The sequence below is a fragment of the Oncorhynchus mykiss genome, chromosome 2 (genome assembly GCF_057628025.1).
Source record: "Oncorhynchus mykiss isolate SJ-2025 chromosome 2, ASM5762802v1, whole genome shotgun sequence".
NCBI lineage: Eukaryota > Metazoa > Chordata > Actinopteri > Salmoniformes > Salmonidae > Oncorhynchus > Oncorhynchus mykiss.
The window spans coordinates 103,833,765-103,851,813 of record NC_143023.1 but is presented as its reverse complement, the minus strand read 5'-3'; positions in this window follow the sequence as shown (position 1 = coordinate 103,851,813).

Genomic DNA, 18,049 nt, shown 5'->3' with positions numbered 1-18,049 from the left:
AAATACAGTTTTATATCTTTATGTTTGAAGCCTGAAATGTGGCAAAAGGTCGCAAAGTTCAAGGGGGCCGAATACTTTCGCAAGGCACTGTATGTGGTAGTGGTGGAGTAGTGAAATCTGTTCATGTATTGTAATATTTTTAAAATTGTATAAACTGCCTTAATTTTGCTGGACCCCAGAAAGATGGGATCCATAATATATACAGATACAATTACCCTTCTTACACCCACACACCCTTTCATCATAAAGCCTCCCATGGCACAGGGTGACAGCCATCTGTTTGTGATTTGATTGTCCTGGAGCTACAGAGAGGTGTGTCGCAGACAGGCCCCATCATGACATCAAAGATGGAGGGAGAAAAGAAGATCCCCAATAGGGGGAGGGAGAAGAGAAGATCCCCAATAGGGGGAGGGAGAAGAGAAGATCCCCAATAGGGTGAGGGAGAAATATAGGGAGAGATGGGAGAGATATAGGGGGAGATGGGAGAGATATAGGGGGAGATGGGAGCGAGAGAAAGGGTCAAAAAGAGCAAGGGAGGGAGGGCCTCTATTTGACCCAGATGGGTTTTCCGGTGTACAGGACCCCTTCCCCCTGCCTCCCTCTCTCTACACCCCCTCACTATCTCCCTTCCCCCTGCCTCCCTCCCCCTACACCCCCTCACTATCTCCCTTCCCATTGCCTCCATCCCTCTACACCCCCTCCCTATCTCCCTTCCCCTTGCCTCCCTCCCTCTACACATCCTCACTATCTCCCTTCCCCCTGCCTCCATCCCTCATCACCCCCTCACTATCTCCCTTCCCCCTGCCTCCCTCCCTCTACACCCCCTCCCTATCTCCCTTCCCCCTGCCTCCCTCCCTCTACACCCCCTCCCTATCTCCCTTCCCCTTGCCTCCCTCCCTCTACACCCCCTCACTATCTCCCTTCCCCCTGCCTCCCTCCCTCATCACAGCCTCCCTATCTCCCTTCCCCCTGCCTCCCTCCCTCTACACCCCCTCCCTATCTCCCTTCCCCTTGCCTCCCTCCCTCTACACCCCCTCACTATCTCCCTTCCCCCTGCCTCCATCCCTCTACACCCCCTCCCTATCTCTCTTCCCCATGCCTCCCTCCCTCTACACCCCCTCCCTCCCTATCTCCCTCCCTCTACACCCCCTCCCTATCTCCCTTCCCCCTGCCTCCCTCCCTCATCACCCCCTCCCTATCTCCCTTCCCCCTGCCTCCCTCCCTCTACACCCCCCTCACTATCTCCCTTCCCCCTGCCTCCCTCCCTCTACACCCCCTCCCTATCTCCCTTCCCCTTGCCTCCCTCCCTCTACACCCCCTCCCTATCTCCCATCCCCCTGCCTCCCTCCCTCTACACCCCCCTCACTATCTCCCTTCCCCCTGCCTCCCTCCCTCTACACCCCCTCCCTATCTCCCTTCCCCCTGCCTCCCCACCCCCTAACTATCTCCCTTCCCCTGCCTCCCTGCCTCTACACCCCCTCCCTATCTCCCTTCCCCCCTGCCTTCACACCCATCCTCCCATTGTCCCCTGTCTCATCTACAATATGATTGTCACCTTGTGCGTGTCCTTTCAATTAGACGCTCAATTTCATCCCCAGGTCCCAGGAGGCCACTACCTCCTCACATCTCCCCTCCCCCATATCCCACCTCCTTCTGCCTTCTCCTCGTTACTCATTGTGTATTTTTTCCTGGTATAATTACACAAGGGATCCTCCCTTTGCTGCTATAACAGCCTCCACTCTTCTGGGAAGGCCTTCCACTAGATGTAGGAACATTGCTGCTATAACAGCCTCCACTCTACTGGGAAGGCTTTCCACTAGATGTTGGATTATTGCAGTGGGGACTTGCTTCCATTCAGCCACAAGAGCATTAGTGAGGTCGGGTACTAATGTTGGGCGAGTAGGCCTGGCTCGTGTTCAGCTTTTCAATTCATCCCAAACGAGTTCGATGGGGTTGAGGTCAAGACTCTGTGAAGACCTTGCACACTGATGTCAACAAACCATTTCTGTATGTCTCTCGCTTTGTGCACTGGGGCATTGAAATGCTGAAACAGGAAACGACCTTTGCCAAACTTTTGCCACAAAGTTGGAAGCACAGAATCGTCTGGAATTGCATTGTATGCTGTAGTGTTAAGATTTCCCTTAAATGGAACCAAGGGGCTTAGCCCAAACCATGAAAAACAGCCCCAGACTGATGATGCATTCACACTAACAGAGGAAAGACAGAATAATATAATAATATTAGAAACGGTGAAGATAATCTGGTACAGTCAATCTGTTTGTATTGTATTCATACCTAGATTGGAGAAATGTAGCTCTGACAGAAAAGGGAGGAGCCTTACATTCAATGACATCTTCATTTTCTTTTCAGCTCTTTGACATGCTCAGACTAAATGACCTTTACAGTGTTCTGAATAGGCTTGTTGAGGAAAGACGTGTGTGTGTGACTGTGAACTGAGGTGGAGAAGGGGGATTATTTTGTGTCTGCCATGTGAGCTGTGTCTCTCTCGGGTTTTGAGAGGCTCCATGCATGATGCAACATGAGGGTTTATCTCAATGCCCAAAAGGTACAGGATGGGGTTTAACAATCCCCCTACACCAGAGGTGTAACGGGGAGGGTTACATTGTACCTCAGCCAGCCTGGCATTTAACACAATTCTTCATGCGTAAAGACATCAAGGACCCTGAGAAAAGTTATATTAATTATGCAGAACGTAAGCCTTGTGACAAATTGTTTTTCTGTCTGTAGCTGGTCTGGTTGTTTTGTTTGGTGCAGTGAGACCAGAGAACACAGAGAGACTTGCTGTTACTTCATACTGTAGGCTGTTGCAGTCTGACTGCAGAAACCGGCACTCTGGTGACACCTACTTGTGGTGAATGGCATTACACATAGCAACATGGTACTCTGAAGACATCTAGTGGTGGTGAATGGCATTACACATAGCAACATGGTACTCTGAAGACATCTAGTGGTGGTGAATGGGATTACACAGAGCAACATGGTACTCTGAAGACATCTAGTGGTGATGAATGGGATTACACATAGCAACATGGTATACTACTCTAGTGGTGAATGGTATTGCACATAGCAACATGGTACTCTGAAGACATCTAGTGGTGGTGAATGGGATTACACATAGCAACATGGTACTCTGAAGACATCTAGTGGTGGTGAATGGGATTACACATAGAAACATGGTATACTACTCTAGTGGTGAATGGTATTGCACATAGCAACATGGTACTCTGAAGACATCTAGTGGTGGTGAATGGGATTACACATAGCAACATGGTACTCTGAAGACATCTAGTGGTGGTGAATGGGATTACACATAGCAACATGGTACTCTGAAGACATCTAGTGGTGATGAATGGGATTACACATAGCAACATGGTACTCTGAAGACATCTAGTGGTGGTGAATGGGATTACACATAGCAACATGGTACTCTGAAGACATCTAGTGGTGGTGAATGGGATTACACATAGCAACATGGTATACTACTCTAGTGGTGAATGGTATTACACATAGCAACATGGTACTCTGAAGACATCTAGTGGTGGTGAATGGGATTACACATAGCAACATGGTACTCTGAAGACATCTAGTGGTGGTGAATGGGATTACACATAGCAACATGGTATACTACTCTAGTGGTGAATGGTATTGCACATAGCAACATGGTACTCTGAAGACATCTAGTGGTGGTGAATGGGATTACACATATAAATTATGATGACATTCAGAGCATGTGTAGACAGCTGGCTGGAGTGGTAATGGCAAGGGGTTGGAACCAGTTCAGGGAACAGAACCGAAAACCAGAACATACCAAAATGACCTAAAGAACCGAACCGAACCTGAAACAAAAGTGATCTATGCTATTCCGGGAAAAGAACCATGGGAACTGGTTAATAACATCAGCCAGCAGCAGACCACCCTGCATCCCACTGCTGGCTTGCTTCTGAAGCAAAGCAGGGTTGGTCCTGGATGAGGGACCAGATGCTGCTGGAAGTGGTGTTGGAGGGCCAATAGGAGGCACTCTTTCCTCTGGTCTAAAACAATATCCCAATACTCCAGGGCAGTGTTTGGGGACATTGTCCTGTGTAGGGTGCTGTCTTTCAGATGGGACGTTAAACAGGTGTCCTGACTCTCTGTGGTCACTGAATATCCCATGGCACTTATTGTAAGAGTAGGGGTGTTAACCCCGGTGTCCTGGCTAAATTCCCAAGCTGTCCCTCATACCATCATGGTCACCTAATCATCCCTGCATTACAATTGGCTCATTCATCCCCTGTAACTATTCCACAAGTTGTTGCTGTAAATGAGAATATGTTCTCAGTCAACGTATTTATATAACCTGTGTTTTCTGTCTCTCTGTGCCAATTCGTCATGTTTCCCAAGTCAACCAGCGGTTTTCCATGCTCCTATTTTTTACCAGTCTCTTTTGGTTCTAGTCTTCCTGTTTTCGACCCTTGCCTGTCCTGACTCCGAATTCATTTCCAGCAATATTGCCCCCATCTGTCTGTGTGGTGCATGAGTTTGTCTATCACACTGTGTGTAGACAGTTGATGTGATAACAGTCTTGTGGGTTGACAGAAATACTTTTCCCAAATACTTCTCAATTAAATGTTAACACCAAAGTATGCTTACTTGGCAGAAGTATATAATGAGGAAGTATAGAATTTGTATTTATTATTTGCAAACTTTGCCATGAAATGAGCATCAGCAGTAGAGAACCATTAACATAAGACAGGACATTAACATTAGACAGCACATTAACATTAGACAGGACATTAACATTAGACAGGACATTAACATTAGACAGGACATTAACATTAGACAGGACATTCCTCACTTGCAATTAAAGGGTAGATGCAGAAATTACACTCAAAATATATATAATTTTTATTTGATTAGAAGCATGTAAACATGTGCACGAGCTAGGCATGCGTATGTTCATCTAGTGCGCCTGCTTCAGGTGCTAGGAATCTGAACGTACTACCAGCGCTTTCAACATGTGATGTAATTATACTTCCTGTGGTTAACCGATACCATGAAAGTGGCTCACTTTTTAGCTAGGACATTTCTATGGCAACGAATCCTTCAGAACTAACCTGCTCCGGGGTGGGCTAACTAAGGGGTAACTCCATTTATCCTAAATGAAGTGCCTGAGCCACAAGGACCACTAAAATCAGATACCCTCCCACTCACAAAGATTGAGTCATCATCCCCTTCATTTGAAGAACACATCTGATTCAATATTTTATTAATCTAATGTTTTTTGTGTGTAAATGTTTTTAAATTCTAAAATAACTATAACATTACACATTTAGTAATGACAGCATTTACTTTCCAAACTGTATATTGTTTTGCATTGGTTGCATTTCGAAATTTGCATAAGGCAAACTGACAGCCGCAACCCACCATAGACATGTCCATAGATCCATCAATCTACAATCTACAATGGATCTACAATCCATAGATGGTAGTTCCCATTCAAGTCAAGACTGGCAGCAATTGCTAGTGTACCCATGAGTGTAGCCCTTTCCTGCAGTCTATAACCAAAAGCGCCCTCTTTGGCCTCATGGGTGGAATGTTATTAATATGTGTCGTCATCTGAGCGCAACTTATGTTTATTGTTGAACACTGTTGAACGCCGAAAGCTGAACACTGAACGAGAGACCTCGGTTTATTGTTGAACACTGTTGAACGCTGAAAGCTGAACACTGAACGAGAGACCTCGGTTTATTGTTGAACACTGTTGAACGCTGAAAGCTGAACACTGAACGAGAGACCTCGGTTTATTGTTGAACACTGTTGAACGCTGAAAGCTGAACACTGAACAAGAGACCACAGTTTATTGTTGAACACTGTTGAACGCCGAAACCTGAACACTGAACGAGAGTCCTCTGTTTATTGTTTTTATAAAGCTGGCAGTGTTTTTATATACTTTAATATTATTTTGAATCCTGCGGCTCTGTTGGGCTAAACGAGTTAGTTGCTGTGAGCGCTGCTGTCTGTCCCGGGATCCCTCCAGATTCCGTACAGGGGGAGAGACACGGAAGCCCAGCTAGCCTAGCTGGCTCGGCGATTTCAAATGGAACCAAAATAAAAATGTATTGGTCACATACACATGGTTAGCAGATGTTAATGCGAGGGTAGCAAAATGCTTGTTCTTCTAGTTCTGACAGTGCCGTGGAAATATGTCGTGGAAATTTCCTCTATTTACCAAATCATGGGAGCAAACCACACACAAGTCAGAGTTAGTTATCAAAGTCCATCTTTAATTATATCATCTCTATCACAATCCTGTGACTCTCAGATAAATTCAGTGTCTCTCAATGAATTCTCTGACAGCCCCTTCTGCATTGCAACTGCCATCCTTCAACAGCAAAGAACACACATAGTCAGACAGCATAGACTGAATAAATCGTTCAGCTTTGTCTCCTTACTCAAACCCCAGAACCATAAACCAATCCTCCATATCAACAGGCATATATCAAATTGTCATTTAGATACAACCAACTCTAAATACAACCAATCCTATCTTGACAAGATCACAGAGACACACTGATTGGCACACAGACATTGTGGAGCCAAGAGATACACGCTTGACCTCTCCCCTCTCTCTAGCCCAAACAACTTAGTCTTGACATAGAACAGATACTGCAAACCCTGCCACAGTATTATATAAAAATAACATTCTTGATGAGAAGTAATTTACAAACATATGATGAACATAAAACATCTTACATATGTTACCAACAAATTCTGATTATTCCATGAAAAATATCTAACAAGTAATCTAACAATTCCACAACAACTACCTTATACACACAAGTGTAAAGGGATGGAATAAGAATATGCAGATATAAAAATATGAATGACGAAGGCCGAGTGGCATAGGCAAGATGCAATAGATGGTATAAAATGGAGGACTGGAGGTCGCTTTTGGAAATGGAGATCGCTATTGAATGTTTCCATAGCTGTGTTTACTTTGCTTTGTTCTGGGACAATGTGGACTGAGCTGATTTTCAATGTAGCAACTGCTTGCTGCAGAGGACTATAGGAGCGAAGTAGCTACTCTTAGCAAGCAAGTACCAAACCTACACAAGCTACTGGGGAATCCCGCCTACTTTTATTTTTTTCCAGCCCAGTAGCCGGACGCAGCTCTGGTCTGGTGGAAGTGTCGCCGCCGTGTCGGCTCTCTGTAGCTGACTGGTCGGTGCTCAGCAATTTGGGAGAGGTATTGACATGCTGAATGCACCGAGCTGTTTGTTTGAACTACTGGCACACAGCTCTGACACCCATGCATACCCCACAAGAGGTCTCTTCACAGAACAGACTATGGAAGGTACATGGTACTAAAAAGAGCCAACAGTACATGGAACTATTCCACATCAAGTAACTCATGCAAGCTGTCATGTACTGTCATGTTGTGTCTTGTCTCTGTCCTTTCCCTTCACCCTGTCTCCCTCTGCTGGTCGTTGTTAGGTTACCTTTTCTCCCCCTCTTTCCCCCAGCTGTGCCTTGTCTCCTCCTAACCACCTCGTCACCCCTTTTCCCACCTGTTCCCTTTTTCCCTCTGATTAGTCCCCTATATCTCTCTCTGTTTTTGTTCCTGTCTTTGTCGGATTCTTGTTTGTTGTGTTTCATGCCTGAACCAGACTGTCGTCATGTTTGCTGTAACCTTGTCTTGTCCTGTCGGAATCTGCCGGTCCGTCTGAGCCTACCTATGTTTGGTAATTAAAGAAGCTCTGTTTAAGTTAATTCGCTTTTGGGTCCTCATTCACGCACCGTAACAGAAGAATCCGACCAAGAATGGACCCAGCGACTTCGGATCCTCTCCACTCAGCCGTCGGGATCCAGGGAGCGATGCTAGGCAGACACGAGCAGGAAGTGTCTGCTGCTCGACATGCCGTTGAGACCCTGGCCACCCAAGTCTCCAACCTCACAGAACAGGTTCACCATCTCCGCCTCGATCCACCGGCCACTTCCAGGGCTTTCGAATCTCCGGAGCCCAGAATCAATAACCCGCCGTGTTACTCTGGGGAGCCCACTGAATGCCGCTCGTTCCTCACCCAGTGTGATATTGTGTTTTCTCTCCAGCCCAACACTTACTCCAGGAGCACTGCTCGTGTCGCCTACGTCATATCTCTCCTTATTGGACGGGCTCGTGAGTGGGGCACGGCAATCTGGGAGGCAAGGGCTGAGTGTACTAACCAGTATCAGGACTTTAAGGAGGAGATGATACGGGTTTTTGATCGATCTGTTTTTGGGGAGGAGGCTTCCAGGGCCCTGTCTTCCCTATGTCAAGGCAATCGATCCATAACAGACTACTCTATTGAGTTTCGCACTCTTGCTGTCTCCAGTGGCTGGAACGAGCCGGCCTTGCTCGCTCGTCTTCTGGAGGGTCTCCGCGCAGAGGTAAAGGATGAGATTCTCTCCCGGGAGGTTCCTTCCAGCGTGGATTCCTTGATTGAACTCGCTATTCGCATTGAGCGACGGGTTGATCTTCGTCACCGAGCTCGTGGAAAGGAGCTCGCGCTCTCCGTCGCCCCCCTCTCCGCATCACTACCATCTTCCTCTGCCGGCTCGGGTGCTGAGCCCATGCAGCTGGGAGGTATCCGCATCTCGACTAAGGAGAGGGAACGGAGAATCACCAACCGCCTCTGTCTCTATTGCGGTTCCGCTGGTCATTTTGTCACTTCATGTCCAGTAAAAGGCCAGAGCTCGTCAGTAAGCGGAGGGCTACTGGTGAGCGCTACTACTCCTGTCTCTCCTTCAAGATCCTGCACTACCTTGTCGGTCCATCTACGCTGGACCGGTTCGTCAGCTTCCTGCAGTGCCTTAATAGACTCTGGGGCGGAGGGCTGTTTTATGGACGAGACCTGGGCTCGGGAACATGACATTCCTCTCAGACAGTTAAAGGAGCCCACGGCCTTGTTCGCCCTGGATGGTAGTCCTCTCCCCAGGATTCAGCGTGAGACGCTACCTTTAACCCTCACTGTTTCTGGTAATCATAGTGAAACCATTTCTTTTTTAATTTTTCGTTCACCTTTTACACCTGTTGTTTTGGGCCATCCCTGGCTAGTTTGTCATAATCCTTCCATTAATTGGGCTAGTAATTCTATCCTCTCCTGGAACGTCTCTTGTCATGTGAAATGTTTAATGTCTGCTATCCCTCCTGTTTCCTCTGTCTCTTCTTCACAGGAGGAGCCTGGTGATTTGACAGGGGTGCCGGAGGAATATCACGATCTGCGCACGGTGTTCAGTCGGTCCAGGGCCACCTCTCTTCCTCCACACCGGTCGTATGATTGTAGTATTGATCTCCTTCCGGGAACCACCCCCCCCCCGGGGTAGACTATACTCTCTGTCGGCTCCCGAACGTAAGGCTCTCGAAGATTATTTGTCTGTAGCTCTTGACGCCGGTACCATAGTCCCCTCCTCCTCTCCCGCCGGAGCGGGGGTTTTTTTTGTCAAGAAGAAGGACGGGTCTCTGCGCCCCTGCATAGATTATCGAGGGCTGAATGACATAACAGTGAAGAATCGTTATCCGCTTCCTCTTATGTCTTCAGCCTTCGAGATCCTGCAGGGAGCCAGGTTTTTCACTAAGTTGGACCTTCGTAACGCTTACCATCTCGTGCGCATCAGGGAGGGGGACGAGTGGAAGACGGCGTTTAACACTCCGTTAGGGCACTTTGAATACCGGGTTCTTCCTTTCGGCCTCGCTAACGCTCCAGCTGTCTTTCAGGCATTAGTCAATGATGTCCTGAGAGACATGCTGAACATCTTTGTTTTCGTTTACCTTGACGATATCCTGATTTTTTCACCGTCACTCCAGATTCATGTTCAGCACGTTCGACGTGTCCTCCAGCGCCTTTTAGAGAATTGTCTTTTTGTGAAGGCTGAGAAGTGCACTTTTCATGCCTCCTCCGTCACATTTCTCGGTTCTGTTATTTCCGCTGAAGGCATTAAGATGGATCCCGCTAAGGTCCAAGCTGTCATTGATTGGCCCGTCCCTAAGTCACGCGTCGAGCTGCAGCTCCTCTCACAGCCCTTACTTCTGTCAAGACGTGCTTTAAGTGGTCCGTTTCCGCCCAGGGAGCTTTTGATCTCCTCAAGAATCGTTTTACATCCGCTCCTATCCTTGTTACACCTGACGTCTCTAGACAGTTCGTTGTCGAGGTTGACGCGTCAGAGGTGGGCGTGGGAGCCATTCTTTCTCAGCGCTCCCTCTCTGACGACAAGGTCCACCCATGCGCGTATTTTTCTCATCGCCTGTCGCCGTCGGAACGTAACTATGATGTGGGTAACCGCGAACTGCTCGCCATCCGGTTAGCCCTAGGCGAATGGCGACAGTGGTTGGAGGGGGCGACCGTTCCTTTTGTCGTTTGGACTGACCATAGGAACCTTGAGTACATCCGTTCTGCCAAACGACTTAATGCGCGTCAGGCGCGTTGGGCGCTGTTTTTTGCTCGTTTCGAGTTTGTGATTTCTTATCGTCCGGGCTCTAAGAACACCAAGCCTGATGCTTTATCTCGTCTCTTCAGTTCTTCAGTAGCCTCCACTGACCCCGAGGGGATTCTCCCTGAGGGGCGTGTTGTCGGGTTGACTGTCTGGGGAATTGAGAGGCAGGTAAAACAAGCGCTCACTCACACTCCGTCGCCGCGCGCTTGTCCTAGGAACCTTCTTTTCGTTCCCGTTCCTACTCGTCTGGCCGTTCTTCAGTGGGCTCACTCTGCCAAGTTAGCCGGCCACCCTGGCGTTCGGGGTACGCTTGCTTCCATTCGCCAGCGTTTTTGGTGGCCCACCCGGGAGCATGACACGCGTCGTTTCGTGGCTGCTTGTTCGGTCTGCGCGCAGACTAAGTCCGGTAACTCTCCTCCTGCCGGCCGTCTCAGGCCGCTTCCTATTCCCTCTCGACCGTGGTCTCACATCGCCTTAGATTTTGTCACCGGACTGCCTTCGTCAGCGGGGAAGACTGTTATTCTTACGGTTGTCGATAGGTTCTCTAAGGCGGCTCATTTCATTCCCCTTGCTAAGCTTCCTTCTGCTAAAGAGACGGCACAAATCATCATCGAGAATGTTTTCAGAATTCATGGCCTTCCGTCAGACGTCGTTTCGGACAGAGGTCCGCAATTCACGTCTCAATTTTGGAGGGAGTTTTGCCGTTTGATTGGGGCTTCCGTCAGTCTCTCTTCCGGCTTTCACCCCCAGTCTAACGGTCAAGCAGAACGGGCCAATCAGACTATTGGTCGCATCTTACGCAGTCTTTCTTTTCGTAACCCTGCGTCTTGGTCAGAACAGCTCCCCTGGGCAGAATACGCCCACAACTCGCTTCCTTCGTCTGCGACCGGGCTATCTCCTTTTCAGAGTAGCCTCGGGTACCAGCCTCCGCTGTTCTCATCTCAGTTCGCCGAGTCCAGCGTCCCCTCCGCTCAGGCTTTTGTCCAACGTTGCGAGCGCACCTGGAAGAGGGTCAGGTCTGCACTTTGCCGTTATAGGACGCAGACTGTGAGGGCTGCTAATAAGCGTAGAACTAAGAGTCCTAGATATTGTCGCGGTCAGAGAGTTTGGCTCTCCACTCAGAACCTTCCCCTTAAGACGGCTTCTCGCAAGTTGACCCCGCGGTTCATTGGTCCGTTCCGTATTTCTCGGGTCATTAATCCTGTCGCAGTTCGACTTCTTCTTCCGCGATACCTTCGTCGCGTCCACCCGGTCTTCCATGTCTCCTGCATCAAGCCCGTCCTTCGCGCCCCCGCTCGTCTTCCCCCCCCCCCCCCCCATCCTTGTCGAGGGCGCACCCATCTACAGGGTCCGTAGAATTTTGGACATGCGTCCTCGGGGCCGTGGTCACCAGTACCTCGTAGATTGGGAGGGGTACGGTCCTGAGGAGGGGAGTTGGGTTCCCTCTCGGGACGTGCTGGACCGTGCGCTGATCGAGGATTTCCTCCGTTGCCGCCAGGTTTCCTCCTCGAGTGCGCCAGGAGGCGCTCGGTGAGTGGGGGGGGTACTGTCATGTACTGTCATGTTGTGTCTTGTCTCTGTCCTTTCCCTTCACCCTGTCTCCCTCTGCTGGTCGTTGTTAGGTTACCTTTTCTCCCCCTCTTTCCCCCAGCTGTGCCTTGTCTCCTCCTAACCACCTCGTCACCCCTTTTCCCACCTGTTCCCTTTTTCCCTCTGATTAGTCCCCTATATCTCTCTCTGTTTTTGTTCCTGTCTTTGTCGGATTCTTGTTTGTTGTGTTTCATGCCTGAACCAGACTGTCGTCATGTTTGCTGTAACCTTGTCTTGTCCTGTCGGAATCTGCCGGTCCGTCTGAGCCTACCTATGTTTGGTAATTAAAGAAGCTCTGTTTAAGTTAATTCGCTTTTGGGTCCTCATTCACGCACCGTAACACAAGCAGTAAAATGTTATTTAGAAAACAGATTAAATTACACCTAACCGAACAGAGGGGACTGGGAAGCAACACAAACATAGGCACAGACACATGCATAAACACACACACACACATGATAACATACGCACTATACACACATGATAACATGGATTTAGTACTGTATATACAGTTGAAGTCGAAAGTTTAGATACACCTTAGCCAAATACATTTAAACTCAGTGTTTCACAATTCCTGACACTTAATCCCAGTACAAATTCCCTGTCTGAGGTCCGTTAGGATCACCACTTTATTTTAAGAGTGTGAAATGTCAGAATAATAGTAGAGAGAATTATTTATTTCAGCTTCTATTTCTTTCATCACATACCCAATGGGTCAGAAGTTTACATACACTCAATTAGTATTTGGTAGCATTGCCTTTAAATTGTTTAACTTGGTTCAAACGTTTCGGTGCGCCTTCCACAAGCTTCCCACAATAAGTTTGGTGAATTTTGGCCCATTCCTCCTGACAGAGCTGGTGTAACGGAGTCAGGTTTGTAGGCCTCCTTGCTCGCACATGCTTTTTCAGTTCTGCCCATAAATGTTCTATAGGATTGAGGTCAGGACTTTGTGATTGCCACTCCAATACCTTGACATTGCCCCTTAAGACATTTTGCCACAACTTTGGAAGTATGCTTGGGGTCATTTTCCATTTGGAAGACCCATTTGCAACCAAGCTTTAAATTCCTGACTGATGTCTCAAGATGTTGCTTCAATATATCCACATAATTGTCCTCTCTCATGATGCCATCTATTTTGTGAATTGCACCAGTCCCTCCTGTAGTAAAGCACTCCCAAAACATGATGCTGCCACCCCCGTGCTTCACGGTTGGGATGGTGTTCTTCGGCTTGCAAGCCTCCCTCTTTTTCCTCCAAACATAACGATGGTCATTATGGCCAAATAGTTATATTTTTGTTTCAACAGACCAGAGGACATTTCTCCAAAAAGTATGATCTTTGTCCCCATGTGCAGTTGCAAACCGTAGTCTGGCTTTTTTATGGTAGTTTTGGAGTAGTGGCTTCTTCCTTGCTGAGCAGCCTTTCAGGTTGTCGATATAGGACTCATTTTACTGTGGATATAGATACTCTTCTACCTGTTTTCTCCAGCATCTTCACAAGGGAGATGTTTACTTCCAGAGTCCGTAGCTTAGTGATGAGCTTGGTGGGCACTATGGTGTTGAACGCTGAGCTGTAGTCAATGAACTCATAGGTGTTCTTTTTGTCTAGGTGAGAAAGGACAGTGTGGAGTGCGAGTGCGATTGCGTCATCTGTGGATCTGTTGGGGCGGTATGTGAATTGGAGTGGGTCTAGGGTGTCCGGGAGGATGCTGTGATGTGAGCCATGACCAGCCTTCCAAAGCACTTCATTGCTACCGACGTGAGTGTGAATATAGATACTTTTGTACCTGTTTCCTCCAGCATCTTCACAAGGTTCTTTGCTGTTGTTCTGGGATTGAATTGCACTTTCGTACCAAAATACGTTCATCTCTAGGAGACAGAACATGTCTCCTTTCTGAGAGGTATGACGGCTGCGTACTATTGTTTGTACAGATTAACGTGGTACCTTCAGGCGTTTGGAAATTGCTCCCAAGGATGCACCAGATAAATGAAACCCTGGGTTCAATAAAAGTTGAATAAAAAACACACACCCTAGGCCTTGGACCTGATAAGGGACGGTCAGCCACTGTGCTTATCATCTGAAGGACAGTCTGTAACCCTCACTAAAGGACGGCTGACTGGAAGGACACACAGTCTCCACTGGAAGGACGCTTCAAAACGCCCATTTGAGGCCATCTAAAAGCAAACACCAGATTTGTTTCCTTCTTAATAAGAAGTCTGAGTCCCAAATGGCACCGTACTGTTGTAGACAGACAGGAAGTGGGCTTAGATAATACACACGTATTAAGCATTATTGTAAAGTGTTTCTCAGTCTAGAAATGTGTTGAAATCTCACTGAGTTTCTGAAGCCTTTACTTTAGATCAAACAGCAGCTTTGTAGATGTCATGTGGCTCTGATCTGGCCATGACAGGGACTCAGCAGAAACTTGTTTTTAATGTTAACATGACATAGTTATGGATGTTTTGCTGTAGCGCAGTGTGTGTGTTGACAGTTTGTGTTGTGTATCTCCAGCCCCTATGATGTTTAAGCTGGCCAGTAATTTGCTCCAGAGGCAGCATACTATTATGGCTGACCCTGTAAAACAACACATTTTACTGCACCTATCCGGTGTGTGACAAAACATTTATAAAACATTTTTTGCATGTATATGCGACTGTGGAACACTAGTCACTTTAATAATGTTTACATATCTTGCATTACTCATCTCATATGAATATACTGTATTCTGTTCTATTCTACTGTATCTTAGTCTATGTATTACTCATCTCATATGTATATAGTGTATTCTATACTATTCTACAGTATCTTAGTCTATGCATTACTCATCTCATATGTATATACTGTATTCTATACTATTCTACTGTATCTTAGTCTATGTATTACTCATCTCATATGTATATAGTGTATTCTCTACTATTCTACTGTATCTTAGTCTATGTATTACTCATCTCATATGTATATACTGTATTCTATACTATTCTACTGTATCTTAGTCTATGTATTACTCATCTCATATGTATATACTGTATTCTATACTATTCTACGCTATGCCGCTCAGACATTGCTCATCCAAATATTTATTTATTCTTAATTCCACTCCTTTACTTTAGATTTGTGTGTATTGGGTATATGTTATGAAATTGTTAGATATTACTGCACTGTCGGAGCTAGAAACACAAGCATTTCGATACACCCGCAATACATTTAAATGTAACCTTTTCTTCAGTGAAGAACAAATTCTTATTTACAATGACGGCCTACCCTGGCCAAACCCGGATGACACTGGGCCAATTGTGCGCCGCCCAATGGGACTCCCAATCACGGCTGGATGTGATACAGCCTGAATTCAAACCAATGACTGTAGTGACGCCTCTTGCACTGAGACACAGTGCCTTAGACCGTTGCGCCACTCGTGAGCATCTGCTAAACACGTGTATGTGACCAATATAATTAGATTTCATTTGATGTGAAACGTAGGCTAACAGATATTTAGTCATCAGTTGTTGATGTGGAATGTAAGGTAACAGACATCCTTCAGAAAGTATTCACACCTCTTGACTTTTGTCACCATTTGTGTTATGGCTGGTTTACAGTTGGCCTATCAACATGTCTGTAGAGTTGTCTCAGTGACATCATGAACATTCTATTGTCGTCCGACGTCAAACTAGTCATTTTCATTATAAAAAAGGTATCATAAAACGACAACCTCTGCGTGACATCAGCAGCCCGGTGGTCCAAACAGCATTTTCTCAATTTTAACACCAGTAAACCCATCAGTTTAAAATTGTATTTAGTGCATGTTAACCTAGCATGCCAGGCAACTAAAAGCAACTTTTCTAAACAAAGTTTTGGTTTGTTGCTACCTTGCTAGTGAGCCATTTCAAATAATGAGAATAGCTGACAAAGTCTGAACTTGAATGAAGAAAAAGTAGCTAAAAGGAAAATAAGCCCACAACATAATTTGAGGTAATGATGGTGAGCTTACAGAAAATAGCTTACAGTTGTGTAACAAAATAAAAGTCAGTCATTCAGATTTTTTTTTTAAAACTCTTGTCACAGATTTGGTCAAGTTGCTGTAGCATTCCAATAACCATGGAAACGGACATTGCAGATACAGTAACTTTTTTCATGAGTTTAAGGACCAGACATGAAATGGATGTGAGAGGGAGGATTCAGTGGAGAAATGAGATGGAACTGGATGAAGTCGTAGGTTGCAGATGAGGGGTTGACTCTGCTTGGTAGTTAGGCTGTTGTAGTTATGCTCCTGTGGTGAAAGCAATCCCCCCCAGAAGACCCTTGAAAAAATCTAAGTAAAAGAAAGGTGGAGGAGGGGAGGAGGAAGGTGCAATGGTTGATAGGATGGAGTGGGAAGGGAAGGCAGGGAGGATGCCTGGGAGAGAAGGTGGGACAAGCAGCCTGAGGGATGAAGTTTGTTGAGGCAGGGAGGATGCCTGGGAGAGAAGGTGGGACAAGCAGCCTGAGGGATGAAGTTTGTTGAGGCAGGGAGGATGCCTGGGAGAGAAGGTGGGACAAGCAGCCTGAGGGATGAAGTTTGTTGAGGCAGGGAGGATGCCTGGGAGAGAAGGTGGGACAAGCAGCCTGAGGGATGAAGTTTGTTGAGGCAGGGAGGATGCCTGGGAGAGAAGGTGGGACAAGCAGCCTGAGGGATGAAGTTTGTTGAGGCAGGGAGGATGCCTGGGAGAGAAGGTGGGACAAGCAGCCTGAGGGATGAAGTTTGTTGAGGCAGGGAGGATGCCTGGGAGAGAAGGTGTTACAAGCAGCCTGAGGGATGAAGTTTGTTGAGGCAGGGAGGATGCCTGGGAGAGAAGGTGGGACAAGCAGCCTGAGGGATGAAGTTTGTTGAGGCAGGGAGGATGCCTGGGAGAGAAGGTGGGACAAGCAGCCTGAGGGATGAAGTTTGTTGAGGCAGGGAGGATGCCTGGGAGAGAAGGTGTTACAAGCAGCCTGAGGGATGAAGTTTGTTGAGGCAGGGAGGATGCCTGGGAGAGAAGGTGGGACAAGCAGCCTGAGGGATGAAGTTTGTTGAGGCAGGGAGGATGCCTGGGAGAGAAGGTGGGACAAGCAGCCTGAGGGATGAAGTTTGTTGAGGCAGGGAGGATGCCTGGGAGAGAAGGTGGGACAAGCAGCCTGAGGGATGAAGTTTGTTGAGGCAGGGAGACCTGAAAAGAGACTGTCCAGTATGAGGCAGGTAGACAGGCCTCCTGTCTTCTCAGAGGTACGCCAAGGCAGCTGAAGGTGGACAGGCCCAGGGCGGGAGGGGATGAAGGGATGCCAATAGTGAGGAAATTGGCGAGGAGATGGACAACATAAAGAAGCCTGTTGACATTCAGCTAGACCCAACAGAGGTGTTGAATATTCCAGGGCTCCTCTTACAGCAGGCAGACAGAAGTAGTACCGTCCCTCCCAGCAGACTCCGAAGAGATGCCAGGTGTCAGGATGGAGGAGCAGCACCTTGAAGGCGAAGATGATGTCGGCTTTGGCAGGCCAAGCTACATGGCCAGCAAGTTTAATGACAGTGATGGCATGGTTGACTGTGGCATATTGCAAGGGGAAGACAAGACTGGGTATGAGGCTGTTGATGCTGGAGACAGAAGATTCGTGGGGGGTGGAGAGATTGATTATACGATTCTTGACATAATACTTTCGGGTAGCAATTCCTAGGGGACTGATGTGGTAGGTGGAGAATGGAAGGGAGGAGAAGGGACAAATCAGAAACCCCTGCTTCACCTCTTTGGCCAGGAGGCAGGAGACAACTTCTGGCTAGTCAAGTGCAGAAGTGGGGAGTGCAAGGACTATAGATGAGACGGAGAAAGCACAATTCAGGCCATCAAGCAAATCGGACAAAGGAGGGGTCAGGGTGAAGGTCCAAGTCCACAGCCACGGCGGTGACATTCTTGGGGGGGCAAGGATTGCCAGCAGTCATTGATCAGCAGAAGAGTGGGTTTGAGGGCAGGAGATGTGGGCGGCAGG